At 33.9% G+C, this 25,233-nt stretch overlaps 1 long non-coding RNA gene across 2 annotated transcripts in view; it reads left to right on the top strand.

Annotated features, from left to right (window-relative positions):
* Positions 1 to 5,053: 5,053 nt before the first annotated feature.
* Positions 5,054 to 25,233, top strand: part of LOC103092953 (uncharacterized) — a 58,158-nt gene continuing 37,978 nt past the window's right edge. For both annotated transcript variants that reach the window (XR_008917648.1, XR_464941.2), the window contains exon 1: positions 5,054 to 5,673. This is a non-coding gene — a long non-coding RNA (uncharacterized LOC103092953). The remainder of the gene's footprint in view (positions 5,674 to 25,233) is intronic.

Raw genomic sequence — 25,233 nt, 5'->3', positions numbered from 1 at the left:
TTGTTCTATTTTCTATTGCTTATCTCTTAGGTCACCTGAGTGAAATGTACTAATTACCATTTTGATGCTCACTAAACTCTATTGAAGCTTGGTATTATACAATGGTCTCTCTATAAAATCTATGCCTGGTGAAATACTTTTCTTTCTTCAAGGATATCATTACCTTTCAAAGGACTATAGATTTAGAGTTGTAAAGGATCTAAGTGGCATCTAATCCACTCTGTTCATTATACTTTCCTTATATATATATATATATATATATATATATATATATATATATATATATATATAAGGAAAGTAAATTCCAGAAAGTGATAAGCCAAGTGTCACATACACAAGTAGTAAGTGTCATAGAAGAGATTGGGGGGTCAGGTTCTCTGACTACAAACTGATTGATATTTTCCAGTTTACCAGGCTGAAGACAGGATATCTTTGCCTACATGAAGAATTTCCTGATTCTCCTCTTCCCCTTACCCTAGGCATTAATTAATTTTACTTAATTCAAATTTAATTTCAACTCAATAAATAATAATTTATTTTTTACTGGTGTATTTTTTCTTATTCTACCCATGACTATAGTATAGGTTCCTTGTGGTAAAGTCTGCATTTTGTTTCATTGCAGAATTCCTAGAATCTATCAGACCATTGAATATATTTTATATAAGTGCTAAATTAATGATTACTGCATTCTATTCAAATTTAATTATATTCTAAATCATAACATTTCAAATGGGCAAAATTAATTTTATTTTAGTTTCAATTTAGTAATTTTGAAATATTACCAAACCATTTAAAATTCCCTGCACATATACTCACTTAATTACTCAAATATCTTCTCAAACAATGATAAAAATTAAAAACCCTCTAATTTTACCAGAATATAATTTTATTCTAGTATTGTCTTTAGATAAATAGCTATGGGTTATTGATTTCAAAGGACATGTGAGTACAGCTAGGAGCTAAAAAATGGTTCAATTAAATTTCTCTCAAAAGTGAGAACATTTAACATTCTTAATAGGTATGTTTTTCTTTTAAAAAAAACTATTGGTTTTCAATTACTCTCTTTGGCTGAGGTGGCTAGTACTAACTGTGGCTTAATGCATATATTTATCTTTTGCTATTCGGGTTTATCTTCTCTCTGCAGTCTAACTCAGAATTCTCTTATAGTGTTTCCTAAAATAATGATTCTCTTTAAGATTAAATGAAAAATTATATCTTACTAAGGAGGTGTGGAAATGGGTATTGTACCTGGTTCAGGTTTTTAATTGTATGTTTCCAAGTAATGATCAGTATTTATGTGCTCTGAAAATGGAAATAAGGGAAGAAGAGAGGATAGGCTAGCATGTAATAATATCACTCTCTATCATGTTGTGACAACAACATATGTCCTATCACTTTGATAATATCCCATCCCTTGCTGCCTCAGTTAACCTCTATATATCCTTTCTCAATCAATGATATTACACAATTTCTATTATGCTCTTTGAATACTCAATATTCCTAAGCACAATTTCTCAACTTTCTCTGTTCCAACATTCCTATTTCATTAAAGTCTACTGAGTCTTTTTGTTTTATTTTGTTTTCAAATTTGAAAGTAATACCTGAGTTATTTGAGTACATATAATTTTAACAACTTTTAAAATGGAAATATTCATTCCTGTAAACTTCAGGTAACATTCTGTTTTTCACCCAATATCAACCAACATCTTATTTAAAATCATACTCTGCTTTTTCATCATGGCGCAGAGATCATCCTAGGCTCTCAATGGCTAAAACAATGAACTCAAGATCTGGCAAATCTTACCAAACTTAGATGGGTATCAGTATGAACTTACACTCTATATCTGTTATCTGAGGACAAGCCTTGATGTGTTTTGAAAGGTTTATCAAAGGTTTTTATTTTTCATGAGTTGATGAAATGTTTAGCAAGAATAATTCTCAAAGAACTTTTGTTAAAAACTGTTCTGTGTGATCTTGATTGGTGGGGAAAGTACATACATTGATAAAATTATAAATTCTTAAATATGTCAAAGTATATATAAACATCTTTTTCTACTGTCTTAGGGTCCCTCCATTCCTTGTAGTATCAATATATAAATGTGAATGTCTTTTATTTTTTGTTTTTATCATAATATTTTTTATTCTTTTCCAGATGACAATATAATTTTTAATATTAATTTTCTGATATTTTACAACCCAAGTTCACTCTCTTCCTTTCACTCCTCTCTCCTCCCCAAGAGGTCAAATAGTCTGATATAGGTTATATATGTTTGACATGTTATGAAATGTTTTCTCTAGAGAAGAATTAATGGAGGCAATAATTAAAGAATGTCATGTTTCTTTTTGCATTCTGTCTCTCTCTGTCTTCAATCTCTTGGAGTTATCCTAAATCCTTTTGATAATAATCTTGCCATTCACAGTTAATCATCATATATTATTACTGTTACTGTGTACAATATTCTCCTTGTTCTGCTTATTTCAATTTGCATTACTTCATATAAATCTTTCTAGGATTTTGTTTGTGTGTGTGTGTGTGAGTGTACGCATGTGTGTGATCATCTTTTGTTCATTTATTAGGGCACTATTCAATAGTATTCCAAAATACTTCTTATAAAAGAATATACCACAATTTGTTCAGCCATTCTCCAATGGGTGGGCATCTCTTCAGTTTCTTATTATTTTCCACCACAAAAAGAGCTGTCATGAATATTTTTATATAGGTAACTACTTTTCCACTATCTTTAATCTCTTTGGGATACAGACACAGTAGTGGTATTTCTGGGTTATGCACAATTTCAGGGACCTTTGGAAAAAGTTCACTAGCATGGTTGTTTGAGTTTTCAGTTCCACAAGAAGTGTACTAGTGTCCTGATTTTTCCACATCCCCTTGAACACTTATAATTTTCCTTTTTTGTGATGTTTGCTAGTCTTGTGGGGGAGAGGTGGTACCTCAGAGACATTTTAACTTGCAATTCTTTAATCAATAATGATTTGAAGTATTTTTCCCTGATAATAAAGATGGTTTTAATTTCTTTATGTGAAAATTGCCTGTTCATGTCCTTTGCCTATTTGTGAATTGGGAAATGCTTTGTATTCTTATAAATTTGTCTCAGTTCTCTATCTATTTGAGAAATAAGGCCTTTTTCAGAGACACTTGCTATATAACCCCTCCCCAAATTTGTAGTTTCCCTTCTAATCTTGGTTGCATTGGTTTTGTTTGTAAAGAAATATTTTAATTGTTTTGATTTTATGTAAATTGCTATTCTCTTGATATTTTTTGTTTCTACAATTATCTTCTGTAAATATTTTAATATACTTAGGACATTCTTTTTTTTATTTTTCAATCTCTTTGAATGAGATATCTGAGTCTTGAGCAGCCAGGGTCTAAGAGGTAAATAAGGGAAAGAAAAGTATTCAAACCTTGGGATTATCATGAGATAGTCATAGAGGTAGTATATTAAATATCAGTGTATTAGGAATAGCAAGTATAACAATATGATTGGATTGTAGACTTCATGGAAGGGGGTAATATATATGGAGACTGAAAAAATATAAAGAAATTATGGAGAATTTTCTATTTGATATTGAAGGTAATTGACAGTCACTAGACTTTATAGAAAGGGAGATAGGAGGCATGGTAAGACATACATTTTAGAAAAATCACTTTGACAATTGAGGAGAAGAAAAATTAGAGTGGGATAATATGTTAAGCATGAATATTAATTAGGAGAGCATCACAATAGTTCAAGGAAGAGGTAATGGAGACAACAACTAGGGTAACCATCTGTTCCAACTCCTTTTTAAAGGACAGGATGCTGAAGTATAAAGAGTATAAATTATTTTTCAAGAATTACCTAGCTAGTGTGAAGTGAGATTTATACATTTCTCACTTTGTTTGAGACCTAGATACTCAAAGTCCTTAAACAAATGACAATCTACTACTTTATCAATTTTATTTCACTAAGCTACAGAACCTTTATACCCATCAAATCTGTGTTCTTTCCTTAGCTTATAGTACATGGATTTATACTTAGCTTTATGACTTTGCAAACCTTCTCTCTACTAATGCTTAATGTAGTAAATTTAAGAATAAGTTATAAAGAGCTTCTTATGATCAACTCCATTTGACTATAATCAGTTTACTATGAAATTGACTCAGTTACATACTAATCAGTAATGTTCATTTGTAAATATATTCAGAAATTATTCATTTTCAGAGAACTACATTCCCAATCATTTTATAAATGCCTTCTTTGTTCATTTACCCCTTTGGTTTCCTTATAAGATTTAATCTTACAGGGTACCGCTGGGTGGCTCAGTGGATTGAGAGCCAGGCCTAGAGATGGGAGGTCCTAGTTTCAAATCTGGCCTCAGATACTTCTAAGCTGTGTGACCCTGGTGAAGTCACTTAACCCTCATTGCCTAGCCCTTACCACTCTTATGCCTTGGAACCAATATACAGTATTGATTCCAACATGGAAGGTAAGGGTTTTTTAAAAAAAAGACTAAATCTTACAAATGTTATGAGATAAACAAATTCAATTGACACAAAAGAAGTAAGTCAACATTATATCACACTGTTGACTATAGTTTTTAGCAGTTGGTTAACTCCTCAGGTCTTATTTTTATTTTCTTGAAATGTTGCCTAGTCATATTTTTCATTATCTATTTGAACATTTAAATTTTCAACCCAAATTCAGAATTTAACCTTTATTCATATTCCTTAAAATTTCATGCTATCTGAAATGATGATAAGCATGCCACCTCCTTTTTTTGTAGAGACCATTATGATGGAAGATTTTCATGGTGTTAGCATACAGAAGAAAGAACACTGCCCCTGGAGTCAGAGAACCTGATTTCAAATTCTGCCTCTGACATTTATTACCTGCATAAATTTGGCACGTCAACCTTTGCAGTGAAATTTCAACTTCTAAACAAAGGGAGAAGGTGGTGACTATATATCTTAATAGTTTCTTTCTATTTCTAAATCTAAAATTCTTTCATTACGTTCTTCACATTTTCATCTATTATTTAACAAAATATTACTTAATAAAAAATTTTGTCTACCTCCAAGTCCACTAAATATGAGTGATGTGGGTTAGATAGACATCTCATCATCTTGTTCACCAAGATAGCAGGCTTTTGTAATACAAAATCTTGCTGAAATCCATATGTGCTATAACTATGGCATTATCCTTTCACATTATTTTAGTCACCAAGTCTAGGAAAAAACTGTGGATTTTCATAGGATCATAGTCTCATAGAGAGAAAACAGTAAAGATGTGAGAAATCATGTAGTCAGACTTTCTCATTTTACAAATAACAGTTTTGTCATTATTGGTCTTAATGAGCTCATGCTTGCTCATAGTGGGCGTCATTCCTTCTAAGTGTTTACAAACCATCCATTTAATCATCCTTTGATAATGTTTACCAGGTTTCTACATTAAGATCATTGGTCTAATGTACAAAGTAATCACGTTCTTCTCCTTTTGAAAATTAAGACTATATTTATCTGCCTTTCATTCTACAGACCCTCTCTAAAGCATCACTCTCCATGAATCTACAAAGATGGTTCCACAATCAAACCTAAGAAAAAAGGATGAGAATTGAATAAAACCAAAAGGAAACCTTCTGACTTTATGATCAAAAAGAAGGAGGAGCCAGATGTGACAGGTATTTGGTAATAGCATAAGCAAGATTTGTTAATTCATTTGGTTGTGTAGCATAGTGAATAGAGAGCTAACCTTGAAATCAAGAAAATATGGGTTTAAATATTACTTTTGATACCTACAGATTCTTAAATTCTGAGGAAGTCTCAAACTTTCAGTGTTCTGGGGGACCAAATAATAGAGCAGATTCTGTTCTATATTGCTAGTGATAGTTTCCTCATCTTGGAGTAACCTATCCTAGTAAAATAAAAGATTCAATAACCCTCTCTGTCTTTAACTGAATCTATATAGAGATAAGAAAGAAGAAAAGGTTAAAAAAATCTCTGAATTTGGAACCCTGAGTGGCTGGGAACATGTTGGTACCTTCATCATGCCCTGCTCTGATCTCCCCTCTCCTGTTCATACTCCATGCAACTGACAAAACTATTTTCCTAATGTACAGATATGATCATGTCAATTACCAACTCAATTAAATATGGTGATTTCCTGTGGCATTTCTCCCATATTATCTAAACTCCCATCTGTTATTTAAATTTACTCACAACCTAACTCCTTCCTATATTTCTTATAGTCTTACATATTGAGACCCTGTAATTCAGTCATACTTACCTTCTTATTCCTTATCATATAGATAGACCTCTATTTTCAACCTCTGTGCATTTGAACTTGTTGCTCCTCATGGTCTGAATACCCATCTTTCTAACTTCTATGTCTTGTAATCCCTGGTTTTTTTAAAGATCAAGTTCAAGTGGCCCTTTTTATATGAAATCTTTCTTGATTTAACTATTAGCTATAATTCCCACATTTACCCAGAGGGGAAAAATGTGATATATTGATTTTTTAAACTCTTACCTTCCATCTTAGTCTCAATACTGTGTATTGGTTCCAAGGTAGAAGAGCAATAAAGGCTAGACAATTGGGATTAAGTGACTTGTCCAGGGTTACACAGTTAGAAGAGCCTGAGAACAGATTTAAAACCAGGACCTCTTGTATTGTATTTATTTTTATGTAATATTTTTATTTTATTAAAAAATGCCCAGTGTGTTGGCAAAGAAGCAAAATTTTCCTAGAGAAAAAATGTTTTAATTACATTGTGCAACATGCCTACATGCAGCTGAACTTGTCATGAGAACATGGAAAAGAGACCTCCTTCTTCCTTCTTGCTTTAAGAGAGGAACCATGTGCTTATATTATATATGAGAAAGACAGATAGATGAAGGTACACAGAGACAGAGAGGAGAATTTTGATCTCATTTAAGAAGAAATTCCCTGAAGTCTCTATGGAAGCAAGCTAGAAATCAGAATCAACTCTCTCTGTCTCTGTCTCCATCTCTCTCTCTATGTCTGTCTGTCTCTGTGTCTCTGTGTCTGTCTGTCTGTCTGACTCTCTCTCTCTCTCTCTCTCTCTCTCTCTCTCACACACACACACACACACACACACACACACACACACACACACACACACACAATTTCTCCAACCCAACCAAAAATACTCTCTACAACAAATCTAACCAATGGTAATAGACCCCATTGACTAGTTGTGAGGATGATCTGAATGGGAATCCTGACACCTACCAGTTGCATGACTCTGGGTAAGTAACATCTTCAAGCCTCAGTTTCTTCATCTGTTAAAGGATGAAATGTGACTCACTCACATCTGAGGTCCCTCCCAGATATAAATCTATGAGATAACATTTTGCAAATTTAAAATGCTACATAAAGGTCAGATATTATATTAATATTATTATTTTAGCTTTTGGGGATATCTAGTTAATATACTGAGAAATCTATTAGAGTTTAACTTGTAATAGAAAATATCTGAAATCAAACTGCCTCAGACACTGCCTTTTTAGTCCTGAGTTAGTCACTTAACCTTACTCAATCTCAGTTTCCTCATTTATAAAGTGAAGATAATAATACCTACCTCTGAAGGTAGTTGTGAGGGTTAAATTAATTCAGATTTTTTATTACTACTGCTACTACTTTTGATGGTAGTGGTGCTGCTGCTACTACTACGACGACTACTACTACTACTACTACTATTACTACTACTACTACGACGACTACTACTACTACTACTACTACTACTACTACTACTACTACTACTGTAGCTACTATTACTGCTCTTCCTACTACTGTGGCTGTTATTAATTACTATTACCTCTTGAGGCAGTGCATCCATACTTGGCTCAGATTGCTGGAAGATTTCTTTTAACCTAAGAAAACTAGGCTTGCTGGGAATAATTCTCAATTTTGAAATCTTACTAAGGGTGAGTACTCTTTCATTCAACCCCTCCAAAATGAGGACAAAGTGCTGAGACTCAGTCCTACTTGATCTCAGTGTGGCATGGAAACTGTGATCTTAGTGGTAAAATAAATAATTTACCAGAGCTATGAGAAGAAGAAATACAACATAACATTCATTTAGAGTTTACCTTGTGCCAGACACTGTGCTAAACACTTTTAAAATATCTTATTAGATCTTCACAACAATCCTCTGAGGTAGGTGCTATTATTATCAACAAAAGCTTTGATGAGAATATTTAAATTGTACCCTAGAAAACTGAAGCAAAAGAATAGGAGGAATAAATATGAGGCACATATTATGTAGGTTGATTGCAAAGTTTTTTTTTAATAAACTATGATAGAAATCATTGAAAAGTGATTACAGAGAGCTATTGGTATATATAGAAAGAACTGACATTACTACATAGAAGAAGTTCATATCCATCTAATCTGTGACACTGGCAATATGAAACAAACTGTACCCATTGAACTGCCAAAAAACTTTTTTACTGAATTAGAAAAAAAAAACATAACAAAGTTCATTTGGAAGAACAAAAGATCAAGGATATCCAGGGAAATCATCAAAAAAAATGCAAAGGAAGGGGGGGACTTGCAGTACCAGATCTCAAACTATATTACAAAGCAGTGGTTATCAAAACAATTTGGCACTGGCTAAGAGACATAAAGGAGGATCAGTGGAATAGATTTGGGATAAATGACCTCAGCAAGAGAGTCTATGATAAGACCAAAGATCCCAGTTTTGGGGACCAAAAACCACTATTTGATAAAAACTGCTGGGAAAATTGGAAGACAGTATGGGAGAAATTAGGTTTGGATCAACATCTCACACCCTACACCAAGATGAACTCAGAATGCGTGAATGACCTGAATATAAAGAAGGAAACTTTAAGCAAATTAGATGAACACAGAATAGTAAAAATGTCATATCTTTGGGAAAGGAAAGACTTTAAAACCAAGCAAGAGCTAGAAAAAAATCACAAAATGTAAAATCAATAATTTTGATTACATCAAATTAAAAAGTTTTTGTACGAACAAAACGAATGGATCCAAAATTAGAAGGGAAGCAACAAATTGGGAAACAATCTTCATTACAAAAACCTCTGACAAAGATCTAATTACTCAAATTTATAAAGAGCTAAATCAGTTGTACAAAAAATCAAGCCATTCTCCAATTGATAAATGGGCAAGGGACATGGATAGGCAGTTCTCAGATAAAGAAATCAAAACTATTAATAAACACATGAAAAAGTGTTCTAAATCTCTTATAATCAGAGAAATGCAAATCAAAACAACTCTGAGATATCACCTCACACCTAGCAGATTGGCTAACTTGACCTCAAAGGAAAGTAATGAATGCTGGAGGGGATGTGGCAAAGTTGGGACATTAATTTATTTCTGGTGGAGTTGTGAATTGATCCAACCATTCTGGAGGGCAATTTGGAACTATGCCCAAAGGGCGCTAAAAGACTGTCTGCCCTTTGATCTAGCCACAGGACTGCTGGGTTTGACCCCAAAGAGATAATAAGGAAAAAGAATATTCATAGGTGCGCTCTTTGTGGTGGCAAAAATTTGGAAAATGAGGGTAGCCCTTCAATTGGGGAATGGCTGAACAAATTGTGGTATATGTTGGTGATGGAATACTATTGTGCTCAAAGAAATAATAAAGTGGAGGAATTCCATGGGAACTGGAACAACCTCCAGGAATTGATGCAGAGTGAGAGGAGCAGAACCAGGAAAACATTATACACAAAGACTGAAACACTAGGGTACAATCGAATATAATGGACTTCTCCTTTAGTGGCAATGCAATGACCCTGAACAACTTGGAGGAATCTATGAGGAAAACCACTATCCACATCCAGAGGAAACACAGTGGGAGTAAAAACGCCAAAGAAAAACAACTGCTTGAATACATGGGTTGAAGGGATATGGTTGGGGATGTAGACTCTAAATGAATATCCTAGTATAAACAACAACATGGAAATAGGTTCTGATAAAGGACACAAGTAGTACCCAATGAAATTGCACATTGGCTGTGGGAAGGGTGGATGGATGGGAGGGAGGGAAATAATGTGATTATTGTAACCAAGGAATAATGTTCTAAATTGACTCAATAAATTAATTCAAGTGGGAAAAAATAAATAAAAAAATAAAAAATATGAAACAAATTGATGAATCTCTGTTTGCCTCAGTTTCCTCCTCAGTAAAATGAGAATGACAGTAACGTCTAATCACAGGATCATTATGAGAATCAAATAAGATAATACTTATAAAAAGCACTCATCAAAGTACCTGACAGATAGTAGATATTATGTAAGTGGTTATTCCCTCCCTCTTTCACTAACTGAATGTGGCAAAATTTGGGAAATCTCAGTAAATAACTGTTAGAAATGATGAAGGAAAAAAAACAGAAAACAAAAACCAACCAAAAAAAAAAGAAGAAAAGTTCCCTTGATATTGTGATGAACATTTGTTCTGATTGCTCAAAGTCCTAAATTTAAAATTTAGACATAGAAGAAGGTATTGATGTGTAGCTTAAAGCAGAATATGTTTTGTAAAAATATTTGAGATAACAGAGTTACAAGATCTCGGGTGAAATTCTCTGTTTAATGTAAAGAGGCTTTTCCTCTCCAGAAGTAGCTTTGTGCTCTTCAATTGTCAAATGAAGGGGCATCTTTGAAGTTATACATATGGATACAGGACAGGAAAGGAAATGCATACAAGGGAAAGCTGAAAATGTCATCAGGAGTTTCTATGGTAACTGAAAGGGATGCAGCTTTTCAATCCATATAGAGACTGCGGGTTTTGAAGGAGCCAAATACTATTCCTTGTGATGTAGCTGAAGTGACTGGTGCTTTCAAAAATGAATAGGCAATGTCACAATCAGTCCCCTTATTTCTGATTATCGATGATAGAAACAGATTACTGGTTGCACGATGTGACTAGGGTGATCAATATCCTTGTGAAGATAACCTCAATTAACAGACAATTCAGGGTTCTCTTTCAGATCATCTTGAAGTATATGCACAGAACCCAATTTTGGGATTAAAGAATTTTAGCCATGTCTAAAATTAGTGTTTGATAATTACCTCATTTTTCTTTGCTTTATATGCTAGACACTGTGCACAAAAGAAAAAAAATATGCTTGATACCACTTGTTTAGGTGATTATATCCTAAATTGATAATTGTATTCTGTCAGGTTGTATTCCTTTTCATTTTTAAAAAAATCTATCAATTAAGAAACATGTATTAAAAGGCTATTATGTACCAAACACAATACTAGGTGCTGGGGATACAAGGATAAAAGGGAAACAGAACCATTTTTAATAAGCAAAACTCATTTAAATCTGCTAAGTATAATTAGACTTATTTTCCTCAGTTTTTAATGAGTACAGCATTGTCTAGATAATAACATTCACTCAAACGGAAAATTTATTCAACTGATCCATTAGAAGACTCAGAGGGTGATGAAAAAAAGTATGGTGAGTAAGGGTCAGTAATTGCATATTGCTGCCATTGGTATTATTCTCTTCTTCATTTCTGCCAAATGTGTCATCACAGAATTACTGCTGGGTCCAAAGGGCCTGAGTTGCCTGTTCTCTATCTTTCTCACAAAAGATACCCTAGTCCTGTATGCTATACTGCAGATTAACATTCAGTCCTGGGGGTGGGTTTGGTCCTAAAAGAGAGAAGCCAGGCATTTTCCTCCATTTTCTGGATACAATTTACCAGAGATCTCTGGGGGAAATAATTTAAAACTAATATCATGTCTAAGTTATTCCCAAGAAAGGAGAATAGAAAAATATTCAATGTGTACTGTAGATCGGGTATACTACAGTTATTTATTCTGTCCACACAAAAGAAATAAGTAAAGCACTAAAGTCTCACAAGCAAACACTGACAAAGGATATACTACTGATACCAACTCCTGCTTTTTCCCGTGTCGCTCGTCTCTCTGACAAAGATTTGTCCCTTCTATTTGCCATTATCAACATGTAACATTGGATCTACCCTCTACTGTCCCCAACAACAATTTGCTGCCAACATAATCTCTACTTTCTCTTTAATCTCAAGAGTTTCCATACTTGTTCATTTCCTGCCACTTACAAATACACTCATGTATTCCCTAACCTAAACAAAGATATAATTACTACATCCTATCACACTTGCTAGCTATTCTTTCTATCCATCTCATCTGAATTCCTGGAGAAAGAAAGCTGTCTACATTTGGAGTCACTACTTTCTCCCATCTCACTTTCTTAACCCTTTGTAAACTGACTTCTGGCCTCATTCAATTGATGTGGCTCTCTCCAAAAATGCCTATTTGTATTTTCCTCTGCTAGATCTTCATCTCTGGCATTCTGAATAACTATGGGGTTCTCAAATTCTATGCCCTGGATGTTTTTATCTTTCATCTTTATACTCTCAGTTGGTGATCACATCAGCTAACATAAGTTCAAGTAAAATCACTATGCAGATAATTCTCAGATCTATATATTCAACCATAATTTCTCTCCCAAGTTCCAGTACTGAAGCTTTAACTCTGTAGGATTTATTATTCCAGATTTTTGCTAGGCATCTTAAATTCATTATATTCAAAATAGATTTTTATAATCTTTCTCTTAAATCTTCCATTCTAAGGAACTTTTCTGTTCTTTTTTGAGAATATTATTATCATTCCTGTCACCCAGATTCACAACTTCTATATCCTCCTAGATGCTATACTTCCATTCTCATATATATAAAAATAATTTTATAGATTCTACATCCATTCTATATCTCTATATCAAATATATATGTGTAAACATATTTATGTTATCACCTATATATTCTATAGTCAGTACTCAACATTTTCTTATTTATCCTTCATGACTTCAAGAATTCCCATGATTGTATTAGTAATATCATTTTCACTTTTCTATTGACAACCATGCCATCCATGTATATATACAGTAGAGGAAAAAATAAGGGGCATGATGTGTGCAAGTTTGTGGAGTAACTGGAATCCTACTATGTATTTCACAGCTCTTATTCACTCTACCATTTTAGAGTAAAGACCTTCTTGTGCATTTATTGCATACTTTCATCGTTTGCCTTAAAACTAAAGTTTATTTCCCAACTCTGCCTCCAAAACATAGGGCAAGTCCTTTGGGATCTAACCAGATATATATAGCAGATATATAGCTAAGTGAGAAAATAAAGGTATTAGATAAACATCATGCCAGAATGTCTGCAGCCAATTGCTGACCACTAGTTTGGCATTAACTAATTGGAAATATCTGCAAAAAGGAAGAAAGTACTCATATAAGTATTTGTGAAGCCATTTCTGAAAATGCTAAATACACCTCTCAAGTGGTAAGTCTTCCTAACCAAAGCTTAGAGCTGAATACAATTAATCTTGCTCTAAGGGAGTTGCAATAATGATTAACAATTTCCCTGGACTCACACACATAAATTTTATTTAGCATCTTTCACTTAATTTTCTTCTATTTTTTTTAATTTTGACGCATTCTGGCATAAAGAACAGTTATTAGAAAACATGTTTGTGTTACAGACAAACTGGTAAATTCTCAGCAATCCAATTTCATTGTTCAGAAATCACGTGAGAAAATAATCTAAATTACCAAATATGCGATTTTTTTACATTCATTAATGATAAATAAATCATTCTTATTCCAGTGGTATATATATTTTTAAACAATATTTTATTTGGTCATTTCCAAACATCATTCATTGAAAACAGAGATCATTTTCTTTTCCTCCCGCCTCCCTCTCCCACCACCTCTCCCATAGCCGACGCACGATTCCACTGGGTATCACATGTGTTCTTGATTTGAACCCATTTCCATGTTGTTGGCATTTGCATTAGAGTGTTCATTTAGAGTCTCTCCTCAGTCATGTCCCCACAACCACTGTAGTCAAGCAGTTGCTTTTCCTAGGTGTTTTTACTCCCACAGTTTATCCTCTGCTTGTGGATAGTGTTTTTTAGATCCCTGCAGATTGTTCAGACACATTGCATTGACACTAATGGAGAAGTCCATCCAGTGGTATATATTTTAATAGCATCCCAAACTAACCAATGGATGTTCACTCTTAAATTTATACATTTAAAACTTTCAGGTTTTTGTTGGCACTTAATTATGTAGGGAAACTTTATAAATTTGTAAGCACTTTTTTTCTTTGACTGTGAAAAAATATAAGCACTTAACTGCCTCTTTCTTTTATAAAGTTGGAAATAATTTCCAATATTATATTTTACTCAGTTACACACTGAGTGCATGCACCCAACTTCTCTTGGAAAAGAAATTCTGGAAGGCATTTCCAAGGGATTTTCCTTGTTATTTTACTCAGAATCTGATAATTGATTATTATTGATTTTCATACAACAACTCAGATTTTTACTTACTTTTAAATCGATGGTCATGATTTGTCATTAAAATGCTGGCTATCTAACAGGATTACATGCAGAAGATATAGTTCTAAAAAGAAAAAACAAGGAGGTAGCTGAGTAGTTCAGTGGATTGAGAGCCAGGCCTAGAGATGGGAGGTCCTAAGTTCAAATCTGGCCTCAGACACTTCCTAGATGTGTGCCCCTGGGCAAGTAACTTGACCCCCATTGCCTAGCCCTTACCACTCTTCTGCCTTGGAACCAATACCCAGTATTGATTCCAAGATGGAAGGTAAGTGTTTAAAAAAAATAAAAAGACAAAACAAGCAATGTGAATTGATTAAAATTACAAATTAGGTTATCTTTTACACATATCACATTAAATCATATTATATGTTTTATTGCTATTGTTTATCATTTGTTTTTCTAAAAGTACTAATGACAATACAGGTTATATTTATACTTTTATGTGAATTGGATTTAGGTGAGTCAGAGTTGCATAAAATCATTAGCCTCACTTTCTATTCTAAAGCCATCAAAGTCCAGTGGTAATACATAAGTCAAGATGACTAGTGATGGCACAGGATAGAGTGGATGAACCTGGTATCTTTGATGACCAGCCAAGCTCTATGTGTTCCATAGCACCTGCTTCAGTTCCTCCTTGGCCATGGGAACAAATTGTTCTCATTCTTCTATTCTGCCAGGGGAAGGTTTCATACTCTTGAAGTAGACATTCCCATAACTCACTAATGGATATGAAGCCTATTGGTTATCCCCAAATTGCTCTAGCCGATTTGTCCATTTTGCCATTGTATGGCCACTATAGTATAACTTCACACAGGTGAGAACTGGGTAACAGGTAGACACTACAAATGGATGAACAGCCCTGAAAAGGGCTTAGCAAGCCCTCACACAAGAGATGACAATCCTCCCAGAATAGCCCATACAATCCATGTGCTATATCAAGTCTGAATTTTTATATGTAAATATTAATATCCATACTTTTAATCACTCAAAAATGAATAATACAAAGTATGAACATATGTGATATATAATATTTAGTGATATATAAAGTATGGATATATATATAGATATGCTTATCTTACAATAAATAGTCATCAACCTAGCTAATTCAGGTCTTCATTGCCTTTCATGTGTACTATGACAGAGAATTCCTAATTCATCTTCTTCTTTCAACTCTTTATTCACTCTGATGCTTCCTCCGCACAGCCATCAGAATTATTTTCTTAAATCATGACTATGCTTCCCCCCTCCACCAAGTGACTACACTTTTATGGCTCCCATTTACCCCTAGGATCAAGTATAAAATCTTTTCTTTACCATAGAATATACATCAAAACCTGACCCTTCACAGCTTCTAAGTCTTCATATACATTACTTTTTTCTATGAGTTCAGTCAAAATAGCCAACTTAACATTCTTCACATGTAAGTCCATTATGCTTCTCTGGATTTTCACAATATTTGTTCTCTGTCTTTAAATTTTCTCAATTTTTGCAGTACTAATCTTAAATACCACCTTCTTCAAGACATCTTCCCAAAGTCTCCCTAGTAATTAGTGCCTTCTCATTTAATGTTATAGTTTTTCTATCCTGCATATATTTGTGTAACTATATATACATTTTCTCCACCATTAAAATGTAAATTCCTTGAGGGCAGGAACTACAGAATAATATTCTTTAACTCCAGAAACCTATGTTTCAGCCACATGATTCTTTGCCCTTCAAAGTACCTCATTCAGTATTTCACTATAATAATTCCCCAGTTATTTCCCACAATAGGGTAATAAGCTTGGAAGGAGAATAGAAAACAAAGACCCAGAGAATTAAATGACCTCCATATCCAACAAAATGATCAAGTAACAATGGAAAATGAGTTCTTTAGAGTCACAATCCATTAATATTTTCATAATGACAACAACAACAAAAAAATTCTCTAAATAGTAAATGTTTCTATAGAAAGAAGTTCTTTATTCTGGCAACTTTAATCTGTTGACTAATCTGTATGAACTCAAGATGATCTGACAAGCTACAGATGATGAATGAATCACTTTGAACTACTGCTCCAGTAGTACTATTGCTATACACTAGCTATCTTAATATTTCTGACCCTCAGTTTCCTCCTCTTGAAAAATAGGAATTATATCTGTTTATAAGGATTAAATAAGTCTCTGTGTGTGTGCCTATCTATCTATCTTTATCTGTGGAATCTCTTTCAAAACAGTAAAAAGTGGGATAGTATTATACTATTTGGAGAAATTATATATTATTATATTTTGTATTGTATATATTTTATTGGTATGGGCAATTTTCCAAGTAAAAACCTCCTCCTTTGTTAATACAAATTGGCATTTTATCTGTAATTTGCATCTTAAAGAATTAAATTGGATGCCAACAGTTTAAGGGACTTGCCCAGAATCTGTAACCAGTATGGGTGAGAGGCAGAAATCAAAACTTTGGTTGTTCTTTTATTCATAGTATATATCATATATATGTGTGTGTATATATATATATGTATATATATATATATATCATAGTATCTAACTCTTTATGACCCCACTTTGGAGTTTTCTTAGCTATGATATTATTTGCTATTTCCTTCTCTAGGTCTTTTTACAGATGACAAAACTAGATTATGTGACTTGTTCAGAGTCATACATCTAGTACATATGGAGGGCCAAATTTGAAATGAATATTCCTGACCACAGGTCTGAAACTCTATTCCTTGAACCACCCAACTGTCCAAAATAAACATACATCTTTGTAATTTAAGCAGACACTCCTTTGACTTTGCTGAACTACTCAATTTTGACAATTTATAATGCTATGTTGTATGCATTGTTGAAGCTAGCATATTTGATTCCTCTATATTAAGTGCCACTTTAACATTAATCTTTGTCTCTGTCACCTAGACTCATGATAGTTGCTTATTTTGAATCTCTGCCTTTGGATTATTTCTTTTCATATTCTTCCTCCGGGAAACTGCCTACATATTATGCCAATGACATGGATTCAGTCATATCACCCTGCTGCTAAACCATATGAAACAGCAAGAATAACAACTATATTAACTTCAGCGTCTAATTCCTCTTTCAGAAGTTCTTAACGTGAGGTCCCTGAAATTATTATTTTAATTAATTTTATAACTCTAAGGAAATATAATCAATTTCCCTTATGAATCTGCATATTTCATCTTGTGAATTTGGGAACATTATCTGGAGAAGGGGTTCATAGTCTTTTCTAGCATGCTGAAAAGGTCCATCACAAAAAAATAGATTAAGAACTTGTTAAATTTATAGTTGGCCTGAATATTAAATTGGTGGTCACCAGGGATTTAATTGCTAAATCCCAAAGAATTACTAAACTCAAATGGAATTCATGGTAGTTTATTTTACAATAGAGGGATGATATTGAGGAAGAGAGAAAAGGGGAAAGAGAGAGAGAAAGCTCTAGCTTACTTTGAACCAGTTAGAATTTCTAAGGCACCAGTCAGGGGAAAGGAGTCTGGGAAAGATGGGCCTTTCTCTGAGGTTCACACCTCCAGGAAGGGCAAGGAAAGAAGTCAGCCTTTACACTCACCAGGATGACCTTCTAAAAAGAAAGTCTGAGGTCTCCTGCATGAGCTCCTCCAGGGTTCAAGTCCCTGTCTTCACTCCAAGTCTGAGTGACTGTCTTCCAGTCTCTCCTCTGAGTGACTGGCAATCTTCAGTCCAACTCTGAGTGACTGAATGAATGAGTTGATCCTGTGTGTCTCTGTTTTCCACTATTTAAAGACCTTTTTTCTCTTGTGTCACCTCCCCTAAATTTTATGTCTACCAATCACAGCAGATGCTCCTCTCCAGGACCGCCCACTCTTTCACACATGGGTCACAGACCTCCCACTCAGTGTATGAAATGGGCGTTCATACCATTTGTGGTTAGTTCACACCTTTTTGTAGTTAAAATGGGTAGATCTACTTCAAATACTGGGTTTACATTTTGGGGACTAAAATCTAAAAACAGACAGGGGATTACAATTTAATCTTCACAATAAAGGAAGAGTTAAGTACCTTCATTGTTACAATCAGGGGAGAGCCAAATCCAATCTTCATAAACTCCTATGATAAAATGTACATTTCTTAGCCTGGCATATAAAACCATTTACAATATTGTTAAATTACTTTTCCAAAACTGTTTCATATTTACTCTCTCTGTGCCCTTTGTATTGCAGCTGAGCTGTAACTAGCTATTACAATTGCCTTCTCCTAACTCATCATTATTTCTACTTCCCATTATTATAATAAAGGATCATGACTTGATTTACTCTCTCCTCATACAGATCTCCCAGAATACATCAAGGCTCATTATATGTAATGCTTCCTCTATAGGGCTTTCCCAATACTTCATCGCAGTCCAATTGTTCATCCTTTCCTCTTCCTTCCAACACTGTATTTTTTTTCTCTGTATCACTTCTAATAGAATGAAAGTTTTTGGAGGGAATGTACAATTTCATTTTTGATTCTGTATTTCAATGCCTAGCATAATACTTTTAATATTTTTGCCTGACATGAATCAACAGAGTTTACTGGAAACCTACAAACTAATTTTAGGAAATTTTAATCTAAAATATGTGGCTCTTATACAAAATGCATGTACACATTTAATGTTTATATTAAGGTGTTAATGATAAAAGCAACATTGCTGTTGATTCAGGTGTATGGAGCTTCAAGACCTAGGTATCATCCTTGACTCCTCACTCTCTCTTACCCCCATTTCCACTGTGTTGTCAAGGCCTATTGATTTTACTTTCATAACATTTATCACATATATCTCCTTCTCTATCTTAACATTGCCACCATCCCAGTGCAGGTCATCATTACTTTATGACTAGACTGTTGCAATAGCTTTCTAGTTGGTGTGTCTGCAACAAATCTCTTACACTTTATACCTCCCTACACCCCACCCCCCATACTGCATGGTACAGTGAGCCTTTTGTATCTTCACTGTTCCTTGAAAAATAAACACTGTCTTCTGATTCTGCCATCATAATCTATTTTTCATGCAAGGAATGCTCTCACTTTTTAGTTCTGCCTCCTAATTTCCCTGGCTTCTTTAAAGATCTGGGTAAAATTCCATTTTCTATAGAAAGTCTTTCCTGATTTCCCCCTTTATTACAGTGGCTTTTCACTCTTGATTATTCCATGTTATATAGTATATAACTTATTACATAATTAGTTGTTTACATATTATCTCCCTCATTAGACTGTGAACTCCTCAAGAACAGGGACTATCTTGTATTTTTCACTATATCCCTTCATATTAGTATCATTCCTGGCACATAGTAGGTCCTTAATAAGTTTTTATTTACTGACTGACCTTATACATATGCATCCAAATGGGCTAATTTTCATTTAAGGGCTGAATTCAAAGACAACTATTTGTACAAGAGTAGAATTAATTAAAATCTAAGAGCCTTAAAGGGTTCAAAATGCAATCACCCAAAAGTGCTGAGTTGCATGGGTTAGAAGTTACAGACTCAACAGTGGCTCTCAAGTGAAGTAAAACAATAACAAGAACAGAATTTCAATGGGCTTTAAACCAAGGAAATCATTATATAACAGATTCACTGGAAATGGTAGTAAAAATGATAATAAGAATGAACTAGCCCAAGAAGAGCAATATTTCAGTAACAACATAATACTTAGCTGGCAGCTTTAGCTACAGATACAGAAAATTGAAATGTTTTTCAGGGATGCATGTCTAAGCCTTAGAAGTCCTGTCTTTTAATATAAGACTGAAGTTGTGGCAACATATACTAGACATGAAATGTGCCAATGAATGGCCTAGGACAATTCTCTAGCACAAACCACAAATCAATTTAGATTTGTAGCTGATTTAGTTTAATCTGAAAGATTCTCCACCTGACAACTTCCAACTTAGCAATGTTCCCATTGCTCCTTAAAATCTGTATTTAATTTTCAAACAAGAATCACGTTCACCTACCTCAGAATAATTTTCCTCTTCAATTTTTAGCTTATGGGAATGAGAAAATAAGTTTTCAGCTCTTACTAAAGGCTAAAACTCCAAGAACAATTTACAAGTCTCAATAAAAAATTCATTGCAATTCACTACCTTGTAATATGGAAGTTATCACATCTGATTCAAGTACTTCAATTATATTATTTTATATCTTATTGATTAAAATGTTTAAATATTTTAAAAACCTTTTAAAAATTTCTTCTATATTCAAGAGCATGTCTCTAGACATTATTGCTTCTGAAAGTTCATTCAATACAATCTAATAATTAATATTAAGAATGTCAGGAGAAATGTAAGCTAAGGCATGCTCAGCTCACCCAACCCTTCCAAACCCATAAAAATGGAAAATAAAGTAGAAGGATCATGTCTCACTGGAGTGAGGAGAGAATAGTCCAGTGAGTGTTACATCTGAGAGAGCTCACAGATTATATAACCACTGCCAAGAGGTCTGTATCAAATAAATAGCAAACAGGGGCAGCACAAGATAAGCCCTACAGGGCCCTGAGGTAAGGAAACTTCAGAGCATGGAGCAACCCTATGCACGACCTGAGACAACTAAACCACCTGGAAGGAGAAACTCAAGGCCAGTCCTACCCAGTAAATTGAGGAACAGCTATAGAAGCTGTCACATGTCCAGAGGCAATGAAATGGAAGAGTGGTGGAACAACTCAAGGTTAGTTCTATCCTCTTCCATCTGGCCTGATTTTTAAAAAAAGAGCAGAGTGAGAAGCAACATAATGACAGCCCTACACAATTTCACACTTCTATGTGTCCAGGGGTAATGAAAGAGCAGAGGATGAAGAGCCGAATACAGAAGACAACAGGGAAACTGAAAGCAAGAGGGATAAAATTTAGTTGGAAAAACTGCTAATATCCTCCCTTCAAGAAACTAGTTCCCTTGGAAATGCATATTGAAGGACCCAGTGTCAACTTGATGTAACACAAATATCTCAACAGATAGATGTGGTAATCAAGGGGAAAAATAATAATTAGAAAAATGAGCAAAAGACAAAGAAAAATCTAACTTTAGAAAATATCGTTAGTGCTAGAGAAGATCAAAATTTAAACTCAGAAGAGAAAAAAAATGACAAAATGAAAACATGTGAAGCCTCAAAGGAAAGTAAGGCCCCAAAAGAGCTGTTGGAAGAACTTGAAAAGAAGTTAAAAAATCAAATAGTAAAAAAAGGATAGAAAAATTTGACAACTTGGAAACCAGAATGAACCACTGGAAATGAAGGTCCTCAAAATATTATTGAATAAAACAACTTCCTAATGAATCAAAGGGGCCAAACAGAAAAGGAAACACAAAAAACTCAAGGGAAAAAATAACTGGAAATTATAATTGAGCAAAGGGAAACTAATAACTCTATAAGGCAATAGAAAACAATAAGAGAAGATAAAAAGAATGAAAAAATAGAAGAAAATCTAAAATACCTTATTGGAAAAATTGACCTCGAAAATAGATCCTAGATGGACAATCTAAGAATCAACATAATACCTGAAAACCATGTAAAAAAAAAGCCTAGACACCATTTCATAAGAAATCATGTGGGAAAACTGTCCTGGTCCTCTCAAACAAGAGGGGAAAATAGGGATTTAAATAATTTATTATCTCCTGAAAGAGGCCCTAATGTAAAACAACCCAATGCTATTACAGAAAAAATTTTAAAACTACCAAACCAAGTTAAAAGTATTTCAAGCAGCCAGAAGGAAACAATTCAAATTTTGTTAACCCACAGTAGGGATTATGCAAAACCTACTAGCTTCTACATTAAAGGACCAGAAGATATGATGATATTCCAAAAAGTAAAAGAATTCAGGCCTCCAAACAAGGATCACATACCCAGTGAAAATATAACTGAGTATAACTTTCCAGAAGAAAAAATGACATTTAATGAAACAGAGTACTTCCAAGTATTCCTGAAGGGAAAAAAGCCAGAGCTGAAAAGAAAATTTAGTGTCCCAACTGAACACTCAAGAGAAGCTTAAAAAGATAAACAGAAAAGTGCAGATGTAAGGGTTTCAATGTGATTGAAATGGGTGAATCCACACCTAGAAAGGTGATAATTAAAATACATAAGATATATATATATATATATATAATACTTGTAAGGAGGAAAAGGTGTCAATTTATAAAAAAAAAATGGACTAGATTGTATTTAGAATAGGGTCTCCAGGAATTTAATTTATTCCAAAGAAGTTATTTACAATTTATTTACAAAATATAGAGTGAAGTAAGAAAATCAGAGAAAGGATAGCGTAAGATATCTAACCTAAGCACTAAGTAATTTACTCCCAACCCCTGCCTCAACCTGGGCAAGGATAGTTAGTTTCTGCCGGCCTCAGCAAAGCTGACTACCTGGGGAAAACTCTCTCAAGATGTAGGTCTCTCCTGAAGCTAGTTCCTTCAGAAATTATCCAGGAAAGGATTCAGCCTTTTCACTCATCATGTGTCAGTCCAAAAGGAAGAGATTTAAGAACAGCCTCACCAGGAACAGGGCCTCAGGTCCAGTCAACAGATTCTTCTTCAACTGAAGATCTCAGACAATTCTCCCACAAATCTCAGATGATTCTAACTCCCTTTTAAAGACACTTTCTTTTACATCATTTCCTGTGCCTTCCCCTAATTTTACATCTACCAATCACAGTTGAAGATTTGCTTTAGAACTGCCCAGGGGAAGTCCATTTAATTCTGATTCATCACCCTCTATTGCACATGTGGGTCACAGACCTCCCCTACTCAAGTGTGAATGGGGTATTTACACCTTTGGTGATTAAATCTAAAAATGGGCAGATCTCCCCAGAATTTTAACTAGAGTGTCTACACTTTTGGTAATTAAATTTAAAAATGAGCAGGGGGTTTAATTTAATTTTCAAAATCAGGGGAGAATTAATTAATTTCAATTTCACAATCAGAGGGGAGAGTTAAATTTAATCTTCACATACTTGAGTCACATAAGAAAAAGTATACAGGCTACCTGAGAACTTTATCACCATTAGGACAGTAAAACATGTCCAGAAAGAAAGAAGAAAGGGAGTAATAAAAATAGGATGAGATGATATTAAAAAAATAATAATCAAGGGACAGGAAAGATCTCATGAGGAAAAGAGAAAAGGAAGGATAGAAGAGTGTAATTATATAATTTGAGGAGACACCTAAGAATCAATACAATGGAGAAGATAGTGTGTAGGAGGTCATGGGCAATACTTAAATGCTATTCTCATCTTAGCAAAAGTGGAATTATATCCACATTCAGTCAGCTATAGAAAACTACCTTACCTTATAGTGAATTAGGAGAGAAAGGCTTTATAAAAGAAGGGAGAAAAAAAAGAGAAAAAAAAAGAAGGGAGAGATAGACAAAAAGTTATGTCAAGCCCAGAAGGTATGGTCACATTTCAAAATGTGGCTCAGAACCCTTTGGACTTGTCCAAATATCAGTGCAACCCAAAGGTTATGAACCTCATCATTCAACTGTTAGCCATATTTGGAGGTCAAACATAAATGCCCTTTATTTTTTTTAATTTTTAAAACCATTTCCTTTTGTCTTAGAATAAGTACTATGTATTGGATCAGAGGCAGAAGAGCAGTAAATTGTAGACAATGGAGGTGAAGTGGCTTGCCTAGGGTCACACAGCTAGGAAGTGTCTGAGGTCAGATTTTAATCTATGACCTCTCATCTCTAGGCCTGGTTCTCCAATTAGCTGTTCCCCCAATAAATGTCTTTTTAACAAACAAAAATACTTGTAGGGGAAAATTTTGCTGAGAATGCATCATTTGACAAAATTTGCTGGAAAAACAGGAAGGTAGTTTGGCAGAAAATAGGCAAGGATCATTAATCACACATATACCAATATTAGATCAAAATGGGAGTATGATTTAGATTTTAAAAAAGATGACATTAGAAAATTAAGAGAGCATGGAAATTTTTACCAGTCTGGCCTATGGATTAGAGAAGATTTTAAGACCAAACTATGATACAGAAAGGCTCAAAAGAAGTAAAAAGAATTACTTTAATTATTAGAAATAAAAAAATAAGCCAAAATCAGAAGGAAACCAAGAAGTGGGAGAAAAATTAAAGGAGGTTTTTCTGATAAAGATCTCAATTTCAGTTATACAGGGAACTGAACAAAATTATACAAATCTACTATTATTCACATTTTTAAAAATGCTATGAAACACTTAATTATTGAAATGCAAATCAAAAAACTCCAAGATACCACCTCATACCTCTGTTTGGATAAATGTTCAAAAAAAAGTAAAAAATGATGGAGGTGATGTGGAAAAACACATATGCTATTACATTAATGGTGGAGTTCTGAATTGGTTTAGCCTTTCTGTAAAACAATTCGAAATCACCCAAAGTTTTATAAATCTATGTTTTTCTTTTGATATAATGATACAGTTCCTAGACCTATGTTCCAAGAATATCAAATGAAAGGAAAAGAGATCATCATGTACAAAAGTATTTACAGCAGGTCTTTTTTATGGTGACAAAGAACTGGAAATTAGGGATGCCCCTCAATTCAAGAATGACTGAACAAATTGAAGTATATGATTGTTATTAAATACTATTGTGGTATTAAAAATGATGAAGGAAATGGCTTCAGGAAAACCTAGGAAGATGTGTACCAATACAAAATGAGGTAGGAAGAACGAAGATAACATTGTAAACAGTAAAAACAGAATTATGATGATCAATCATGAATAATTTAGCTACTCTGATCAAAACAATGGGTCAAGCTAATTTCCAATAGACCTATTATAAAAAATGCTGCCCATCTGCAGAGAGAAAATTAATGAATTCGGAGTGTTGATTGAATCAATCTCTCTT

Source organism: Monodelphis domestica, chromosome 3, assembly GCF_027887165.1.
Source record: "Monodelphis domestica isolate mMonDom1 chromosome 3, mMonDom1.pri, whole genome shotgun sequence".
NCBI lineage: Eukaryota > Metazoa > Chordata > Mammalia > Didelphimorphia > Didelphidae > Monodelphis > Monodelphis domestica.
Note: the sequence above shows the minus strand (reverse complement) of the source record. Positions and strands in the feature narration are given on the sequence as shown.